The following is a 20,089-nucleotide window of genomic DNA, read 5'->3' on the forward strand; positions in this document are numbered from 1 at the left end:
TCAATTTCTGCTTTGCATAATTCTTGCTCTTTTGGACTCATATGATTTGCACTGGCTTTTTGTGGCCTAGGAATATATCCTTCTCGGTAAGGTAGTGCAACAAAATACTTTTCTCTTGCCCAAAAGGCATCTGGCCTACTTGAAGTACAATCTGCACGAAGTTTATCAGAAATTTGTTGCAAAGTTTTGGGGCCATGTAACTCTGCATTTTTTACGATCTTATTAATCTTGGTCAGATCTTGCAGACTATACTGGAGAGGATCCTGATCTTCAGGTTGCACATTAATTTTATAGTCACTAGAAGCAGGGACTGTGATAGGACCAGCAGTGGTGGAGAATATAACATAATCTTGTCCAAAAGTGACTGGCAAATATTTCTTCAGAAAATCTTGTCCTAACAGAACATCAGCACCAGTATCAAAACTATACAAAGTGACAAAAACCTGGACATCATTCAAGAAAATAGGAAATTCAGGAGCTATGTGACTTATTTCCATTAAATCACCAGTGATAGCCCTGAATTGGAGTTTAGTAGGCTGCCAATAATAATGAGGAATAGCTTTATATTTGCAGCAGCTACTCATAGCACCAGAATCTATTTGAGCATCCAAAGTATACTGTTTAATGCTAGGGACTTTAATTCTTATTGGAATAACTACTCTATCTCCGATGCCCATAACATTAAAAAGCTCAACATTTTTCTTTGGGGATATTTCTTCAATAACTGGCACATTTTTCATCAGTAGGCTGGTTAATTTGGAATTACAATCATCATAATCAGAAATAAGTATTTGAAGTTTGGAAGACAACTGTATCATTTCTGACCTTGTATGGTGAATTGAAGATTCCAAATCTGTGATCTTCTTTTTAAGAGCATCAATTTGATTCATACCTGGAGATACTGAAATCTGCAAAGGTCTGAACATTGAATCGAACTCTTTTTCGATGAAGTCATCATCATCTATTTCTTCCTCTGAAAATTTTTCTTTCCTTTTGGATGGCAGTTGTTTCTCAAGATTTTCAAGTTTTTCAGTCAATCTTCTTCTTGCGGTAAACTGAACTGGATCTAACTGTGCTAGATCAGCTTTGACTGCTGCAATCTTTGCTTGTATCTCTCCTGAGGAATTCAAACTAAACATTTTAATATCAGGAATGAATGTTTCATCAGAATCAGATGATTCTGAATCAATTGTTAATTTCCTGATTTCAGGAATTTCATTATCCGAAGATTCTGAAGAAGAACTTGAAACTTCAAAATATTCTCCATCAGAGTGGGATATGAGATCCCAATCTTGTGGATCATGTATTGTAGAAAAGATATTCATTATCTTCATCTGCTTTTTATCCTTTCTTTCTCTGCAAGTGTTAGCATAATGACCTTCTTTACCACAAATAAAACACACACCTTTTTTAGAAGGTTTTGATCTTTTCCTAAATACTACCCTTCCTCCTTTAAGTGATCGTTTGGAAGGAAAGTATTTTTTCTTTTTAGGAAAGTATTTATCAGCCTTGCAGGAGCAAGAGTTATCAAACTTTTCCCTTTTAGAAACCTTTCTTTCACTTTTCTTGTGACAACCAAAATTATAGGTTTCTTTGAAATTATTGCAAAGCTTTGTGCTAAAGTGCATCTGTTTTGAAAAATTCTTCTTGGCTTTGCTCTCTGCACATTCTTTCTGCAATATTGTGACAATCAATTGGTGAATAGCTGCAAATGATTGTCCTTCCAAATTTACTTTATGATCTGCTATGTACTGGTTAATTAGATCAGGAATTTTTCCAGGCATAGACTGGATGTAATATCTCAGATAGGCAACATTATGTGGATCACTAGCCTGATACAGAAGTTTTTGCATAACACAAAAATATTCTTGCAAGTAATCAATGTCACATAACTTCTGGGAGAGAAATAGCTGTGAATGATGGGCTGAATCTTCAGGGACTAATCCAACAAATTCATGTTTTAAAGCTTCAAAAAGTTCTCTTAAGGGATCAGTACTATGTTCAACTATTTGATCTTTCTCTTCCTCTGCAAGCCTTTCCCACCATTGCTTTAGTATGCTAGTAAAAGACCATACAATCTGAGTAACTACATCAGACCATGACACTTTGGCTTCAGCTTTCCTCTGTAATGCCCAAGCATGGACATTATGTAAAACAACAATTACTTCATTATAATCAAGGCAATCAATATTTACTAACAATGAATTTCCATATCCTCTGGAAGCAGGATTGTCTAGCCTTATAGGTACAGATTGCAGATTTTCAGTATATCTGCTGAACGGGCTGGATGCTGATGCTTCATGTGCATTGGTATCACCTGCACCTCTTTTCCCTTTGTTGGAATGGAAAAATGAATCACTTCTGTCTCTTTTAGAATTTGATTCACCTTGTGTTTGCTCACCAGTTACTCCTGACATGGCCATTATTGAAGGAGCAGATGGTTGGCCATTTTGTTTCATCAAAGAACTAAGGCTAACATAGTTCTTTGGTAGTCTTAGACTTTCAACAGAAGGAAGATCAGCTAGTCTATTCTTCATCAACTCTGTCTTTTCTCAAGCTAGATTGATTCCTTTCTTGATCTTCTCAAGTCTGGCTTTATCTATATTCTCTATCCCTTTAAAAAGAATTTGCTTTGATTCATCAGATTTGGAGGAGAATTTCAGCTTTGAACTCAAGACATCTACTTCTCTATAATGAGGTGGAGAAGCAGGAGTGGGGAGTGCATTTGTAAGATGTTCTAAAGACTTGGAGATGATACCCATGTTTGACTGAATATTATTTAACTTTTGTGTGTGTGAATCTTGGATTCCCAATGTCTCAACATAACCAGTATGCATCTTTTTGATGTGCTCTTTAATTTCTAAAACATCTCGGGCTATATCATCAATATTCTGAAGCATACAAACTATTTGGTAGTTTGTATAATTATGCAGATTTTCATTTTCATTCTGATCTGGATCAGAAGTTGCTTTCATAGATAACCATTGGAAATCTGCTTTCTTCGTTCCATTGCTAAATGTCCTTCTAGAATTTCCAGATTCTAAATATCTTTCTGGTATTTTTGCAGTAACTTCTGACTGAGCTCTAGGAAGTGAGAAACTTTTGATATCAGGTATAAAGACTTCAGAGCTAGGAGATTCATCAGTCTGGAATGTAGAAGATGAAGATGGAACACAGAACTGACAATCCTCAGGTTTTTGAGAGGTGGATTTTCTATGATCCTCTCTTGGAGCAGAATGTCTTGATGATAAGCTTCTGGGAACAGGGGGTATCTGTGGATTCCTACCACCCAAGATTGTAGATCTAGGGAAGGATGACATAGATCTAGTAAGTGAAGGAGTGGTAAATTTAAGACCAGTGGATCCGTCAGGATGATGGATGAGAGACAATTTCAGAGGAACTTTAGAGGTTTGCAGTTGAGGATATTTCTGTAAAAGTGGAATATAAGTACCATTCCATTCATCTGGAAGAGTACATTCTGCAAAACCAATCTGTAGGGGAGCAGTGTTACCAGGGCCAACAATAACACCTTCTTTTAAAGCTCTACCAGTTAACTTTGGATTCAGAGGAGGCATGGAGGTGGAGACAAACCTCAGGCATGTAGAAGCATGGAGCTGAACAATCTGTGACTGTGGGGCAACATTAAAGCCATAAAACTGAATATAAGCATTCAAGAATTCATTGATATAAGGGTCTGTTAATGAAACTTGATACCTAGGGATAACTGATGACCAAACAGGGCCATTATTGAGGGGACTTTGGAATCCTCCCAATAAAGCGTCATCGAAGTTATTCATTCTTGTATCAAGGACACATGTCAAGCATGAAGTATTTAGACCAGGACGGACTAAAGGATTAATTCCAAATTGTACGATACCGATATGGATATATCTATAACCATTTTCTAAACCCCATTTGATATCTTCTGGCTGTATTAGTGGGATTTGATATACAGACTGGCCAGTGGAAATGGGAATATTCACAGATGTAAATCTAAATAGCTGAGCAGCTCGAAACTGGAAAACAGGCATTTTATAAAGCTTATCAATATCAATCTCTGGCAATGTCCAGTTAGGCTGTGGTTCAAATTCTTGTACTAATACTTTTTCATCATAGAGAACATCTTCATTTTTGGTTTTATTTAAAAACTTATTCATAAAAGACCATCGATTCTTATGAGCTATCTTTCTGTCTTCGGGCTTCTGAAGAGAAAACTCATTCATATAACTAGCCATTGAAAGAAAGTATGAGTAAGCACCTGAACAGAGGAGAATCAAAGCTTTTGTGCACCAGGAAAGCAAACACGGTAGTCCTTCACCTTCACAGCTCTCTACCAGCGCCTTATCGCAAACTTAGACTCGTGGACAATAGCTCGGACAAATACTACTCAATGGAAGAACCAGACAATTTAAAACAGCTCTTGGACAAAGAACCAGATGGCTCTAATACCATAAAACAAATAAAGAACCAGATATGCAGCAAAGAGGTGCCAAGATATATTTGCTTCTCAGATAATTACAGACTCCAGATATTTTCTTCTCAGATAATTACAGACTCCAGATATGAGACTAGCGCTCCGTGATGCAAGCAGATCGAGAAAACTTCTCGCAGATGCAGAGCAGGGAGATCTCGTCTCGTCTAAACTCAAAGAACTCGAAATTCACAATACAGACTATAGAGTTAAACTCCGTGATGCAAGCAGATCGAGAAAACTTCTCGCAGATGCAGAGCAGGGAGACTTCACTCAGACTACAACACTACTCAGACTCTCTCAAAACTCTCAAGACTCTAATGCCCTAATGAGCTTACAATGCTAGTATTTATAATATCCTAGCAGGTCATCCGGTGAAAGGTTTTACCGGGAACTTGAAACTTAAAAGATTCGTTAGAACATCATGCAAGATGTCTATCACGAATCACGAAAGAACTTTGTACAAAAGTAATGAATAGTCCTAAAGATTCGGGCAAGTGGGGACAACCACTTGTTATCTCATCCCTTGGAGGCTAAGCCATATGGGGACCGAATCATGACATCTCTGAAGTGAAAAGATGGCCGGAATCTAGGACGTCGGCTCTTATACAAAAGTATTTACACAGTGGAGATTTTATTCGGACCAAATCCCACGCAAACCAAAGAACATTGATTACACAGTGGAGATTTTATTCGGACTAAATCCCACGGAAACCGAAGAGCAGTATATGTACAAATAAAGCAGGATATGAAAGGATTTCATTTGATTGATCCCTTCAATCAGTCACTGTTAGCCCTGTCGTCATAATCATGTGCATGAGTATCTGGAACAACTGGATTATTATGGCCAAGCCTGATTTGGTCTTGTTCTATTAATTCTTCAATTAATTCTTCATTGTTTGGAGCCAGCACTTCGTATGGGACAGATTCATCTAGCCAATATGGTGCTACATCTCTGGTACAACAAAAGAATGGAAATGTGAACATGAATGTTGGCCTGTCATGTGGGTCCACTGATATCAATCCTCTGAATCTGACAGAAAGCTTAAAGGACTCATCTTCTTCATTAGGAATGACAATTGTGTGTTTGTGGATGAATTCAAACTCTAAGACGAAATCATTTTGGACAGCTACATGCATTTCCCAATGAAAGATTCTGACAAACACAGCAAAAGTCCTATCAAAAATGCTTTTAGCTCTAGGCAAATATCTAAACATGAATAGCTTAAACCATGGACTCCACCAATTGTTAGAGGGATCTATAGCATTAGCATAAAATATGACCTTAACCGAACCATGTATCCTAGCTCTTTGGTGAATGGAAAAGTAGTCTGACCATGTCCAGTCAGTATTTTGAATACACCCAAAATAAACAGGATCTGGTTCCCTAGACAATGCATAATAAACACGCCATGGCCTAATCCTATATGGTAACTCTTTTGTATATGACCATCTAGACTCCTCGGAATCAAACCATTTTTGCAGAATGATTTGTCTTAAGCATAATGGCAAGACTCGGACCTGTTTTGATAGACATTCTAGACAAAACTCATAATGACAGTTACTACAGACTGTAACATACTTAACTCTTTTAGACTCGACATGACTGGACTGACTTGTGGAAGCTTCATGCTGGTTAAGTGGTCTGAACATCTTGATCTCCTTGGTTTCTTGAGCACCCTCTCTGGTAAGCATGTCAGCAAGATAATTTTCTGCACCAGATTTGTAAACAATATCAAAATCAAAACCTTCTAGCCATAGTGCCCATCTTAGTACTCTGGTACTACCTTCTTCTAACAACCTTTTGTTTGCCAACATCTGTTTCATATGCTTTAGGTCTGTTCTGACAATAAATTTAACACTTTTCAAGAACAAGCGAAATCTTTTTATTCCTCTCTTTACTGCAAGTATTTCTTTATGAGAAGAAGGATACTTTTTCTCTGTATCATTAAAAGATCCTGAGGAATAGGCACAAACCAATTCTTTTCTTCCATGCTTTTGTAGCAAAACTGCAGCCCAAGTGTGATAAGAAGCATCTGTTTCAAGTATAAAAGGAAGATTAGTATCAGGAAGCTTGAGTTTTGGCAAATCATTAAGCTTACTCTTAATACTAATTACTGCTGCTGTCATTTCATCTGTCCAACTGACACCTTTCTTCTTTAGTCTGTCCTGCAGTATATTTGTATCCTCTGATTGTTTAGCATAAAATTTTCTTATATAATTCAGACATCCAAGAAATCTCTGCAGGGTCTTTACATCGGCAATTATATCAGGAAACTTTAATAGATGGATTAGCACATGTGGCTGAAGTTCTACATGTCCTTTTTCTATGTGTAAACCCAAGTAATCAATCTTGACTTTTCCAATCTGAAACTTCTCTTCTGAATCTGAAAGTACTAATCCATGCTTATATACAAGTTGGTAGAATTGTTCTAAATGGATCTTGTGCATATTTACATCTCTGCTAAATACAAGCAAATCATCAATATATACAATAATGTACTCTACCCCACCAAAAATGTCTTCCATCCTTTTTTGGAATTCAGATGGAGCATTTTTCAAACCAAAGGGCATCACAGTCCATTGATATTGGCCATGAGGAACAGTGAAGGCTGTTTTATACCTGTCATCAGGAATAATACCAATCTGCCAAAATCCACTTTTAAGATCAAACTTGCTAAACACATTAGCATTAGCAATTTTGGCAAGTAGTAATTCTTTGTTAGGCAGAGGATATCGAATAGGAAGAAGAGCATCATTCAAAGCCTTATAATTAATCACAAGCCTTTTCTTGCCTCTTTTCTGCTCACTATGCTTATTGACATAAAAAGCCGGGCAGGCCCAAGGGCTCTTGCAGGATTCAATAAGCTTTTGTTCTAACAATTGTTCAATTTCTGCTTTGCATAATTCTTGCTCTTTTGGACTCATATGATTTGCACTGGCTTTTTGTGGCCTAGGAATATATCCTTCTCGGTAAGGTAGTGCAACAAAATACTTTTCTCTTGCCCAAAAGGCATCTGGCCTACTTGAAGTACAATCTGCACGAAGTTTATCAGAAATTTGTTGCAAAGTTTTGGGGCCATGTAACTCTGCATTTTTTACGATCTTATTAATCTTGGTCAGATCTTGCAGACTATACTGGAGAGGATCCTGATCTTCAAGTTGCACATTAATTTTATAGTCACTAGAAGCAGGGACTGTGATAGGACCAACAGTGGTGGAGAATATAACATAATCTTGTCCAAAAGTGACTGGCAAATATTTCTTCAGAAAATCTTGTCCTAATAGAACATCAGCACCAGTATCAAAACTATACAAAGTGACAAAAACCTGGACATCATTCAAGAAAATAGGAAATTCAGGAGCTATGTGACTTATTTCCATTAAATCACCAGTGATAGCCCTGAATTGGAGTTTAGTAGGCTGCCAATAATAATGAGGAATAGCTTTATATTTGCAGCAGCTACTCATAGCACCAGAATCTATTTGAGCATCCAAAGTATACTGTTTAATGCTAGGGACTTTAATTCTTATTGGAATAACTACTCTATCTCCGATGCCCATAACATTAAAAAGCTCAACATTTTTCTTTGGGGATATTTCTTCAATAACTGGCACATTTTTCATCAGTAGGCTGGTTAATTTGGAATTACAATCATCATAATCAGAAATAAGTATTTGAAGTTTGGAAGACAACTGTATCATTTCTGACCTTGTATGGTGAATTGAAGATTCCAAATCTGTGATCTTCTTTTTAAGAGCATCAATTTGATTCATACCTGGAGATACTGAAATCTGCAAAGGTCTGAACATTGAATTGAACTCTTTTTCGATGAAGTCATCATCATCTATTTCTTCCTCTGAAAATTTTTCTTTCCTTTTGGATGGCAGTTGTTTCTCAAGATTTTCAAGTTTTTCAGTCAATCTTCTTCTTGCGGTAAACTGAACTGGATCTAACTGTGCTAGATCAGCTTTGACTGCTGCAATCTTTTCTTGTATCTCTCCTGAGGAATTCAAACTAAACATTTTAATATCAGGAATGAATGTTTCATCAGAATCAGATGATTCTGAATCAATTGTTAATTTCCTGATTTCAGGAATTTCACTATCCGAAGATTCTGAAGAAGAACTTGAAACTTCAAAATATTCTCCATCAGAGTGGGATATGAGATCCCAATCTTGTGGATCATGTATTGTAGAAAAGATATTCATTATCTTCATCTGCTTTTTATCCTTTCTTTCTCTGCAAGTGTTAGCATAATGACCTTCTTTACCACAAATAAAACACACACCTTTTTTAGAAGGTTTTGATCTTTTCCTAAATACTACCCTTCGTCCTTTAAGTGATCTTTTGGAAGGAAAGTATTTTTTCTTTTTAGGAAAGTATTTATCAGCCTTGCAGGAGCAAGAGTTATCAAACTTTGCCTTTTTAGAAACCTTTCTTTCACTTTTCTTGTGACAACCAAAATTATAGGTTTCTTTGAAATTATTGCAAAGCTTTGTGCTAAAGTGCATCTGTTTTGAAAAATTCTTCTTGGCTTTGCTCTCTGCACATTCTTTCTGCAATATTGTGACAATCAATTGGTGAATAGCTGCAAATGATTGTCCTTCCAAATTTACTTTATGATCTGCTATGTATATATAATAATAATAATAATAATAATAATAATAATAATAATAAATTTGTTAACTAATCTATTCGTTTAATTAACTATCAAAAATTAATTAATTAGTAAAACATAGTAATTAATCAATAAAAAAATAAAATAAAAAATAAAATAAAACAAAAAACAAAAATTATTTTTTCATAAATTTATTAAACCTAATAATTAATTCAAGAAATAGAAAAATAAGTAATTAATCTATCCCTGCAAACTTATTAATTAATGAATTAATTAATCAAATTAATAAATTAATAATGTAAATAAATGAATAAACATATTAATAATGAATACATAATTAAATTAATTAATTTGATTAATCAAACAAATTAATTTATTATTTAAACAAATTAATGAATCAATTGAACCAATTATTTAAAATAGAATTAATAAACATAATAATTAATTCTATAGATAATAAAATTATTCGATTAAGTTATCCCCTTGAATAAATTAATTAAAATAATAATAATTATATAATAATAATAATAATAAATTAATTAATTAATTAATTAAATAAAAAGATAAGAGCCGACCTATTTTCTTATTTCTTTTGTTTAATAACTTATATATATACCCTAATTTTAGCTCTTGGATACATCATTATGATTTTAAGAATATCTATTGACGCATTCTCCCCTGATGATGGACTCACTTGGTAGTCCGAAACGTTGGGTTCATAAAACTCTACAACAGGTCAGGGTTCATAAAACTCCACAACACGTCATTCCTCCTCTACCTAAAACTACCCTCACCTGTATGGATTCATTATTTAAAAATACAAGCTCGCTAAATAAATGGGACATGATCTAGTGGGTCATTATTGTATTGAAGATTACTTGAAGGATCCAACATTGCTTCCTAAGTAGAATTATCAAAAGATTAGATGGGGGATTGAACATTTAGAGGACAAAGATTTATAGGATATAGAGGTTAAAAATATGCAATTTGGATCTTTGAAATACATGAAAACCTTAAATGAGTTTAGCTACATGAAGTTTAATTTAATTTTATTCATGGTTTTATTATTTGTCTTTGTATCCCTTTTCAAAAATAAATTTTACCATGGATGTAAATCTTGTGGAACTTCTATAAGTTTTGGTGTTCGAGCCAACTATGAAAGATAATGTACGGTTGCTCGAGGGTATTCCTCCTAGAAGACCACCATTATAAAAGAGTTGCATTTTATTTCAATGGTAAACTAGAGAGAACCCTGAGACTTGAAATAATCATCCTCATCAATTGGATTAGGACCTATGACATAGAGAAATAGAAGGGAATTTTGGATTTTAAGCATAAGCACAAGATCCTGTTATGTAAAAATTTTGCACTATGGATTGCATAACAAGAAATGAGTGAGAATGAAATTGAACTAAAGGAGGATAAATAGGTCAATGGACCAATTTGAATTATTTTATAACCCTTTTGCATATTATTTCTTGACATGAATACATATTTAAAACAGTCTTTGAGAGATAACCAATGCACACTATGTTAGGGTTCCATAGCGCATGCACAAAAAATATAAAAACACTTTTTATGATTAGCTCATAGCCTAAAATTGGAGTAGGTGACTCTAAGAGTTGGATAAAGATAAGGGGAGTAAAAAATAAGTAATAAATATCTCATGCAACTCCAAACTTAGAAATAAAAGAAAACTCCAAAAATAAGGCTAAAATTTAAAGGTAGGTGGCTGGATAATGTTGTGGATAAGGAAACTGCTAAATTTAAGAGAGGAAGTGCACATTAGTAAATATGGCGCCTATGGATAAGGAAACACACACTATAAAAAACCATGTCACTTCCAATTCAATTCTCTTTCACTACCACATGTCATGTTAGGTGGTACCCCTTGCCAAAAATAAACTTACTAAAAATAGAAAATGTTAAAATAGAATGTGATCCAAAATGGTAGGGAATGTCTAGATGACAAAGAAAAGTGGCCATGTGTAGACATAATTATATATGGAAATGGCTTTCAGTGTGCATTTAACCCAACAGGAAATTGCATAGTTGTTCAATTCAAATGGGGAACCTATGTTCAATTATCCTAATTTTTTTGACACATGTGTTTAGAAAATGCTCATTAGGATGAAAATGAAATTCATATTTTATGAGATTCCATATTCGGAGGATCTTACAATTTTCCACTTACTAGTTCTCATCTATATATTAAAAAATGTTTCATCTTATTTATATAGGCACATATCATCAAATAAAAGTGACACATACGCTATTAGAAGAGATATTATTTATTCAAATACTAGAAAGAGACATTGGCTAAGAAAATGAAGTAGAGGAGAGGTTGGTTCCTCTTGGTATTTTAAATAAGGTGATATCCCATGGATTTTGAAGAAATATAATCTTTCTATGGTGAAGGATGTTGTATTGGGTGTAAAGGCACCTTTTTTATAGGGGTTGATTTTGAATGTTGCTTCACTATGGAAGGAAATTTGTTGGAGTTAAAATCACATGATCATCTAAACTTTCAATGGTATGTATGTTAATTACATGCTTGTTTTGTTGTAATGTAGGTTAAAATATACCATGCATTCACATTTTTATGGCAATTAATTATGGGTGTGTCTAATTTGTAGTGTTATTATCCTTTCCTTGGACATGGTTGTGTGAACCATGACTTCCCCTAGGACCTATGAGATGCCATATTGAAATTATATTCATTTTTATATTAGATCACATCAAAGGAGATTCATATGGATAACATTCCACAATGGAGTTGAAAAACAATTGAGTGTGCTTATAAGTTTAAGAACAAAATTTCCACAAGTTTTGTGGACTTGTAGGTTCATCTTCTAATTCGCTTACTTGAAGAGGTTGAATTAGTTGAGGTGCTATCTATCATTGGATGTTCTTCTTAGAGAGCCACATGCAAAGCACTAAGGGTTTTCTGGGCAAAGGGAAAAAATAGAGGGCTCTATGGAATAGGGGTGCATGGTATACAAGTTGTTCTATTATGCTAGTGAGTAAATCAAGAAAATTAAAAACACACTTTGGCAATTGGTTTAGGATAGCCAAATGGGATGAGGTAAAAACATAGGTAGAGATACTCCAAATGAATGAAAATAGGTGCATGATAAAGAGCAACTCAATTATCTTTTGTCAAATTTGTATTGAGAAATTATACTAAAGTAGATAATATACGTTTAATCTCATACTATTTGTTTTGAATTCTTGTATACATAAAAAAATTCAAAAATTGATGCCATTAACAAATTCATTCTTTTCAATGCAGAGGCAATGCAACCATGGGCCAGATTGTATGAAGAGAAAACAATAAAACAAGATAGTGACATAAAATAATTCAAACAATTGGATGATATAAGCATGCTTTATCTTGATCATTTAAAAGAAAATATGGAAAATATTTGTCCCAACAGTTGGTTGGCTAACCAAATCATATAGAAATATAGTGTGTTTGGTTGTTATCCACATGGAGAAGAGGATGCATTAAACATAGGGATTGGCAACAACAACTTTGTAATAGTTATCATGTTCAATAAATAAGACATATTTGATTGTAAAATGTATTTTAGTTTTATTAATGCTAGAGTTATTGGCAACATGACACCATCTTTTTTTCATATTTTTACAGGTGAATTTGTTCCCATCTATGTGGGTATTTTTGGACATCTTTTTTGCACTAAGGATTCCAATGGTGGACACATCACACAAGATTGTGGATTGGAGGTGAAGTTTAGCCAATCTAGTTGTGCTAGCCATCGGGATCAAAACCTAATTGAGGGTAAGTTATGTTAAATTTGAAAGACACAAAAGATCATGCAAGTGGAGTTCCAATCTTTGTAATGTGATTTTTTTAGCTGAAAGTGGTTGGATAACTTTGATTGGAGAAATGTAAAGGAAGATCTTAATAGTGGGCTAATATGTATTGACTCTAAAAAAATATGAGATAAAACTAATAGTGGGATAATATATCTCGAATCTAAAAAAATGTGGGTTGAAAATAAGGAATCATATCCTTTTCCAAAACACTGCAACTGTGTTTCGTTTTACCTAGATATGTTGGATAGCGATTGGTGGTTCATATTGAGATATGATCCTAGATTAAAACAACCTTTTGAGAAAAACAATGTTACAATGGCAAGCAAGGAAGATAATTAGGGTGATGGAAATGAAAAGTGATATGTAAATGTTTTGTTTCAACATTTCAACATATCAATTTGTGATTGTTTTAGAAACCCACTAGATTGAATTTCAATTTTGTAGACAAAAAAATACCTTGAGATAGAGAAAACTTATTGTGATTCTTTTAAACATTTACATAATAAAATTCCTTTTTTATGCAGTCTATGATGTTGACTACTATTTATTTTATTTTCTTTTATCTTTCTTTTAAAAATAAAGTGTACATAATATATTTTGTATATTCAATGTGGAAAAAATATTGCCTAGTAGCCTATGAAAAATTAGTGTCGCACAAAGTGTTGTCACTGATGACAACAAGATGTCATTGATTTCAAAGGGGATGTGTGGACAATAACAACAGGACCATCCTTAATGATCAAAGAAGTAGTAGGGCTCTCGATAAAGCAGTCATGGTAGCTTGACCTTTCACAAAGTCTCATTACATGAGGATATGTGTGCCTAACATTATTTAAGTTTTTTATGAAGTTAATATGCTCAAAATATATTACAAATAGAATGGTTGCATAATAATCATTGACACCTTTCCAATAATATAGTCTAATCAGAAAAAATCCTCCCCAATGAGGGGCTAAACTACAGGGCCAAAACCAAAAATATTAATTTCTTAAACATCATGAAAATTGAGTGGATCCACCATTGAGTTAGAATATCAATGGTTAGATAGTTGAAAATATGATTGAGGTTTAACTAGTACCATTGGACCAATCTATTAATGACACTTGAAAATAATTTGATGGATAATGATGTACGCCTATTAATGATCGAAACATGGCACAATGCATACATGGTAGGATGATATCAACTCGATTACGTGGTGCCATTAGAGGCCTCCATGTGGCAGGTGAATATGGAATTTTGAGTTGTCTAATAGGCACAAAATTGGAGGAAAGATGGCCCACTCAGGGGGTGTCATGTGGCCACTATGATGCCACGATGACATCAAAAAAATAATGACCAATGACCTTTAGGTCACATTCATATGGAAATATCATATGTTTATAGAGATTCCAGTTTCATGGTGATCTAGAAATTAATGGTCATGTGAATTAGTTACATGGAATGTCAACCTGATCATTGAAATATAGTAAAATTCTGAATATCCTGGAATGAATTTGGCTGACCCTTCATGGGCCAAATAGTACTATAAATATGGTGTCACAACGAATACTCATACTTTGGTATTCGAATTATATCATATCATCTGAGGTTTGGTGCGAGTGGTTTATGGTCGAAGCTATGTCATCTAAATCAAAGCTAATATGGTTTGTTCTAGTTTGATTGCTCCAACTTGGTGTATATGCAGGAAATTTTTTTATATAGTTTGGTTTGGTTTTGTATGGATGGTGGCCAAGCTACCAATGTGGTATCAAATTGTATCTCCTCTCGATGCCATTCTGTTATACTAAAGGAGGAAGGCCACCATGGCCCTGGGCACTTTATGTTGAGTCCATGTATTGTAGTCATCAAGGATGAGGGAGAGAGAGAGTTTTGTAGCCACTATAAGCGAGGTTGAGTCCATGTATTGTAGTCATAAAGGATGAGGGAGAAAGAGAGTTTTGTAGCCACTATAAGCGAGGTTGAGACCATTTATCATATGTCATCGTGAATGAGGCCTTATATTGTAGCCATCGTGAATGAGGGCGAGATCGAGTTTTATTTCCACCATGTATGAGGGTGAGACAAATTTTTGTAGCTACCTAGGGTGAGGCTAAGTCCATGTGTCATATGCTGCCATGAATGAGGCAAAATATAATAGCCACCATGGATGAGGGAGAGACTGAGTTTTATTGCCACCATGGATGAGGTTGAGGTATTTAATTCCACCGTGGATGAGGCTGAGTAGTGTATGCCTTCTTGAGCCCTGAGATAAAGTAATATAATCGCTGAGTACAACCAATTTGTATAACCACACGGACCTACAAAGGACTAGACAGTCAGTGGGGAGTCATTGAACACAATGAATCTGCAATAAATAAATAAGAATAGACTAGTGTACTAAGGAACATTGAGAGCGTAGTTGGTAAGTCATTGGCATAGTGTGTGGGTGGTCATGAGTTTGACCTGCAACATGAACAAGTTGGTTAATTTTCTTTTAATACATTCACCCATTACGATAGCACAATTTGTAACTTTTGATGACTTGAACCAGAATCTGGGGTAATAAGTGAAAGGAACTTGGAAACTTGCCTTTTTTGAATATTTAGTTTTATACATGGTTTATTATGGAATTTTTGGGTTATTGAGGTCATTATTAATCCAAATTGAAATCTAGAAGAAGATAAGCGATTAAGAGTCAGAGGCAGATGCATTTAGAGATGTTTGAAAATATTTTGGCTCATGTTTGATGAGGAGTATGTCATATGTGTGTTTGGAAAAGTCATAAGTTTGTTGCAGGTGTTTTGGATACATGAAGTTAACAGGTGCTGAGGAAGTGCTTGAGTGACTAGATTGCAATTATGATTGGAGCAGAGTTTTGGGACAAGAGTATGATGGCCAACAAAAAAGATAAACATGAAGTTTTTGAGAATTATTGAATTTGAGATGACGATTTTAGTGATTGCAGGTTGTAGGAGAAGTATAATGGTTGCAAGTTTTATGGAAAAGACAATGGTTGTTGCAATAACAAAGATAATGGAAATGACTGTATGTATTGGTTGCATATTTTGGCTTTAATTATGATTTATATTTTATGATTGTGGATCCAATTATAAATTTCATGAAAAAGAGATCCAGAAGGAAGTAGACGAAGGAGGTTGAAGCCTCAATCAGGTTGGATCCTAGAGCAAGTTGGAACTTACTAATTTCTAAGGTTGGAGGCTACTCATCTTTGAGGTTGGAACCTCCATCAAGTTGTAGTCTACAATGAGAAACTGCTTGCATATTCAAGGTTGGAGCCCCAATTAGGTTGTAGCCTATCACAAGTGGAAGATTTCATATTTTTGGGGGTAGTTGACTCCTACAGGTTGGGGTCTGTAAATTGATGTAAAATAATTGAAAACTAAGAAAAATAAGAGTTGGTGTTTTTCTACCATTTAGGTTTCCATGTAAAATTTTTTGTGTATCATTGTGATGTGATGCTACCTTATGTTGTCGATTTCTTCTTCTCATGTTACTAATATGATGACGCATGGATATAATTGATGACATAATTCTTATGGTTCAATATTATATGGATGAGTGATTAAGAAAGCTTGTTGAATTTTGAAAGTGATCTCACACTGATCATCCCCCCGCCCCCTCTCAGTTTGACCTTTGGGCCAACAATTAGCCATTTACTAAAGAAGTTATATGAAAAAATTATCCTATGATTTTAAATATTTACTATCGATGATATTCTTTATTGTGGAATATATGATGTTGGGCCATTTTTTATTTTTATTTATTTATCCTTTTATTATTTTTTATATACTGAGTATCCATAATAAGATTTGTAGAGTTAACATAAAAAAATAATACATATTGATATCAATGCAATGAATACAAAGTATACATTTATTTTGTAAATGGTATTAATTAACCGAATTAGGTATAATGCACCTAGTGGGGATTTTGTATCAAATCAAAATTGTTTGGTGAACATATTTGTTATTTTTGCAATGTAATATTATACCCAAATAATATCTCAAGTAATGATAAATTCTAACTTACAATTTTTATATTAATCACATAATTCAAATCTATAAGATACATTTTAATTTTAAAGAACTTCAAAAAAATATATAACAAATGTCAAAACCAAACATAGTGTTGTAGGTGGTATTTCCATAGTTACATATCAATGACTAACATAGATTAGTATACATAGAACATTAAAATAGAGCTAAATTATACAAATTCACAAATATGTAATCTAAGTTATATAAACTTAAACAGCCATGCTAACTAATGATAGTAGGAACACAACCCAAAAACAAAAAAAAACTGTGAGTTCTTCTTCTATAAGGGTTAGCAATTCAAATTTTGTTTCCATCATGAATTGCATGTATATAAAAAATTCCATGAGATACCCAACACGACATGAAAGGTATCCACTAGAATTATATCACACCAAACATCATCACAATACTCTACAATGTTAAAGCTACTAAATATTAATTTCTCATTAACATGTCGCACCGCTTCTTGAACTAATGTTGTTGATGTTTGTGTTGCATGCCTTGATATTTTTTGTCATATCAACCATATTTTCTATAAAATTTCTAAAAATACCATGTTCTCTATGCTACTAATATTATGTAAACATTACAATATTTACCTTTGATCTGAAGTTGGTTTGGAAACAATTTTAGTGAGCCACTTATTCTCCATAGAAAAATGATATTATGGTTAAGTTTCCTTTTTTAGGAAATTTGTATGTATAATATCTAATGTGTTACAGTTATATAAAATCGGATGAATACTTTTTTTATTATGTTTAATTATCGTGCAATTTCATTTTATCAATATCAATAAAGAGTACTATAAATACATTTATTTATTTATGAAATATCATTTATTGGAAGAATTTGATCTTAAAAATGAATCAATACATGTAAATAATTGATTGAATTATTTAATAAAGTTTGTAAACATGTTGAATCGACATATTAATTATGTTCAGTATTATTCAATAAATATAATTTTTTTAGGCTAGGCAAGTGGGACCACCCACAGAGGATTTAAACAAGTTACCTATCGTAAGGAGGACCTTAACAGTGCACCCATTCACCATCAATCCAGAGCCCCTTGGGCATTCTCCACTACACGTTATTTATCTTTATATATTCATAATGTTTAAGCATAATTTTGATGTTCAATATGCAATATGTTATCATTATATATCATACAATTTAATTTAATCAATAGAATAAAAAGCACAGTAAACATATTTAATAATAAATTTATGAAATGCCATTTAATAGAAGAATTTGATCTAAGAATTCAATAAAATCATGCTATAATTGATTGAGATATTTCATCAAATTTGCAATCATGTTTAATCAACATGTTATATCTTGCTATACAACAAACAATTCACCTTAAAGAAAAAATAAACATTATATGGTATTAATGGTTATAAGTTTTTGCAATAAAAATCCAAATTAAACAAATCATAAAACTGAAGTAAAACATTATATGAAAATTTTATATTTAAATGAGTGATACATCAAATATAATTTAAAAATATAAAAGCCATTAATAACATTAATCATCAATATATGCATAACACATTTTATAAATCAAACAACAACATTGACATGATATAAAAAAACATAATATATATGAGCGATATATGTATGATATATACATATCAATGTACATGTCAAATACACATCTCAATTAAATCAATAAACATGTCATATATACATCTCAATGAAATATACAATAATCAATATAATACATGTCAAGTACCACTACTAACTAGGTACACCACCAAATCTAAATGCATCAGTGCCTCTACTACTAGAGGTAGAGGGTCTATCAATACCCATGTCATATAAAAATGCTAAAAGTAAAGTATGATATATCACTCCATTAGGAGCAATAACACCCAATGTGACCATAGCATGTACAACATCATCAATATCTATTGTTGGAGGTGTAGCAGATGTGCAGGAGGGGGGATTAGTGCATGGATCAACAAAATATGATGTAACTTGTGACATTACATATGGAGGAGGAGGAGGAATATATTTGGTGGATGGTGTGGTTGGTCAAACATGTGGAGGAGGAGCAGAAGGACCAATGGACAATGAAAATAGTGATGCATGTGAAGGAGGAGGAGGCCGATCAATTGATGGTCTAGTTGGTGATGTGTATGGGAGAGGAAGAGGAAGAGGAGGATGTAGATCAATGGATGGTATATCCAATGACACATGTGGAGGAGGAGGAGGAGGAGGAGGATAACATGGTGGATTGTATAGCTAATGATTCATGTGGAGGAGGATAAGGGCATACATTGGTCTACTGGAGGACTTAGCGGTGGAGGATCAGAAGCATTATTCTCAAAATATGCGTTATGTGAAGTGGAATGAGTGTCATCCTTTAATATTTGGATGAAGTTTAGGGCATTGAAAAAATGTTTCATTAATGAAATCATGTCACAAGGAAGGGTTGTTCATATATGAGACAACTATGGGTCCTATAAGATCTATTGGACATGTACATGCACCACTCCCTAATTAGCAATCAAACCACATAGATGATACACCACCTTAGTTCAAACTCTACATTCTAGCATGTGTGGCATGCCATATCTATGTTTTATAAGGCACTAATCTACCTCATGCATATCTTGATTCTATTGGGGAGGCTAATTCCCAACACATGTTCTGATATCTCCAAAAATTAGGCTATAATAATCAAATAATTGAAACTAATTTTCACAATAAATTACACGTGCATTAATTAAGAGAAAAAATTATGCAACTGGATTTATAAAAAAATAACAATTGTATTACTTCAATCATTTGGTGGCTTTCCCTGAGTAAATAACTTTTTTAAAAATCCTCTCCAATCCATCTCAACTTTTGGGTATTGTACAAAATTGAGGATTGATTATTCTCTCCATCCAAGAAATCATAAATTTCTCTACCAACCAAAGTACATGGCCACTTTGATTTGCCTCTCTTGGGAAACAAATAACCCTACACGTGCATATGCACATCATTCATAATCCTAGTAGAGATGCAGGGTATTGTCAATCAAGTGGTATGGATCCTCTCAAAAAATAAAGTAGATATATATATATATATATATATATATATATATATATATATAATAGGAATAATAA

Source organism: Pinus tabuliformis, chromosome X (genome assembly GCF_031772625.1).
Source record: "Pinus tabuliformis cultivar Carrire ecotype Pingquan chromosome X, CPIR1, whole genome shotgun sequence".
Taxonomy (NCBI): Eukaryota; Viridiplantae; Streptophyta; class Pinopsida; order Pinales; family Pinaceae; genus Pinus; species Pinus tabuliformis.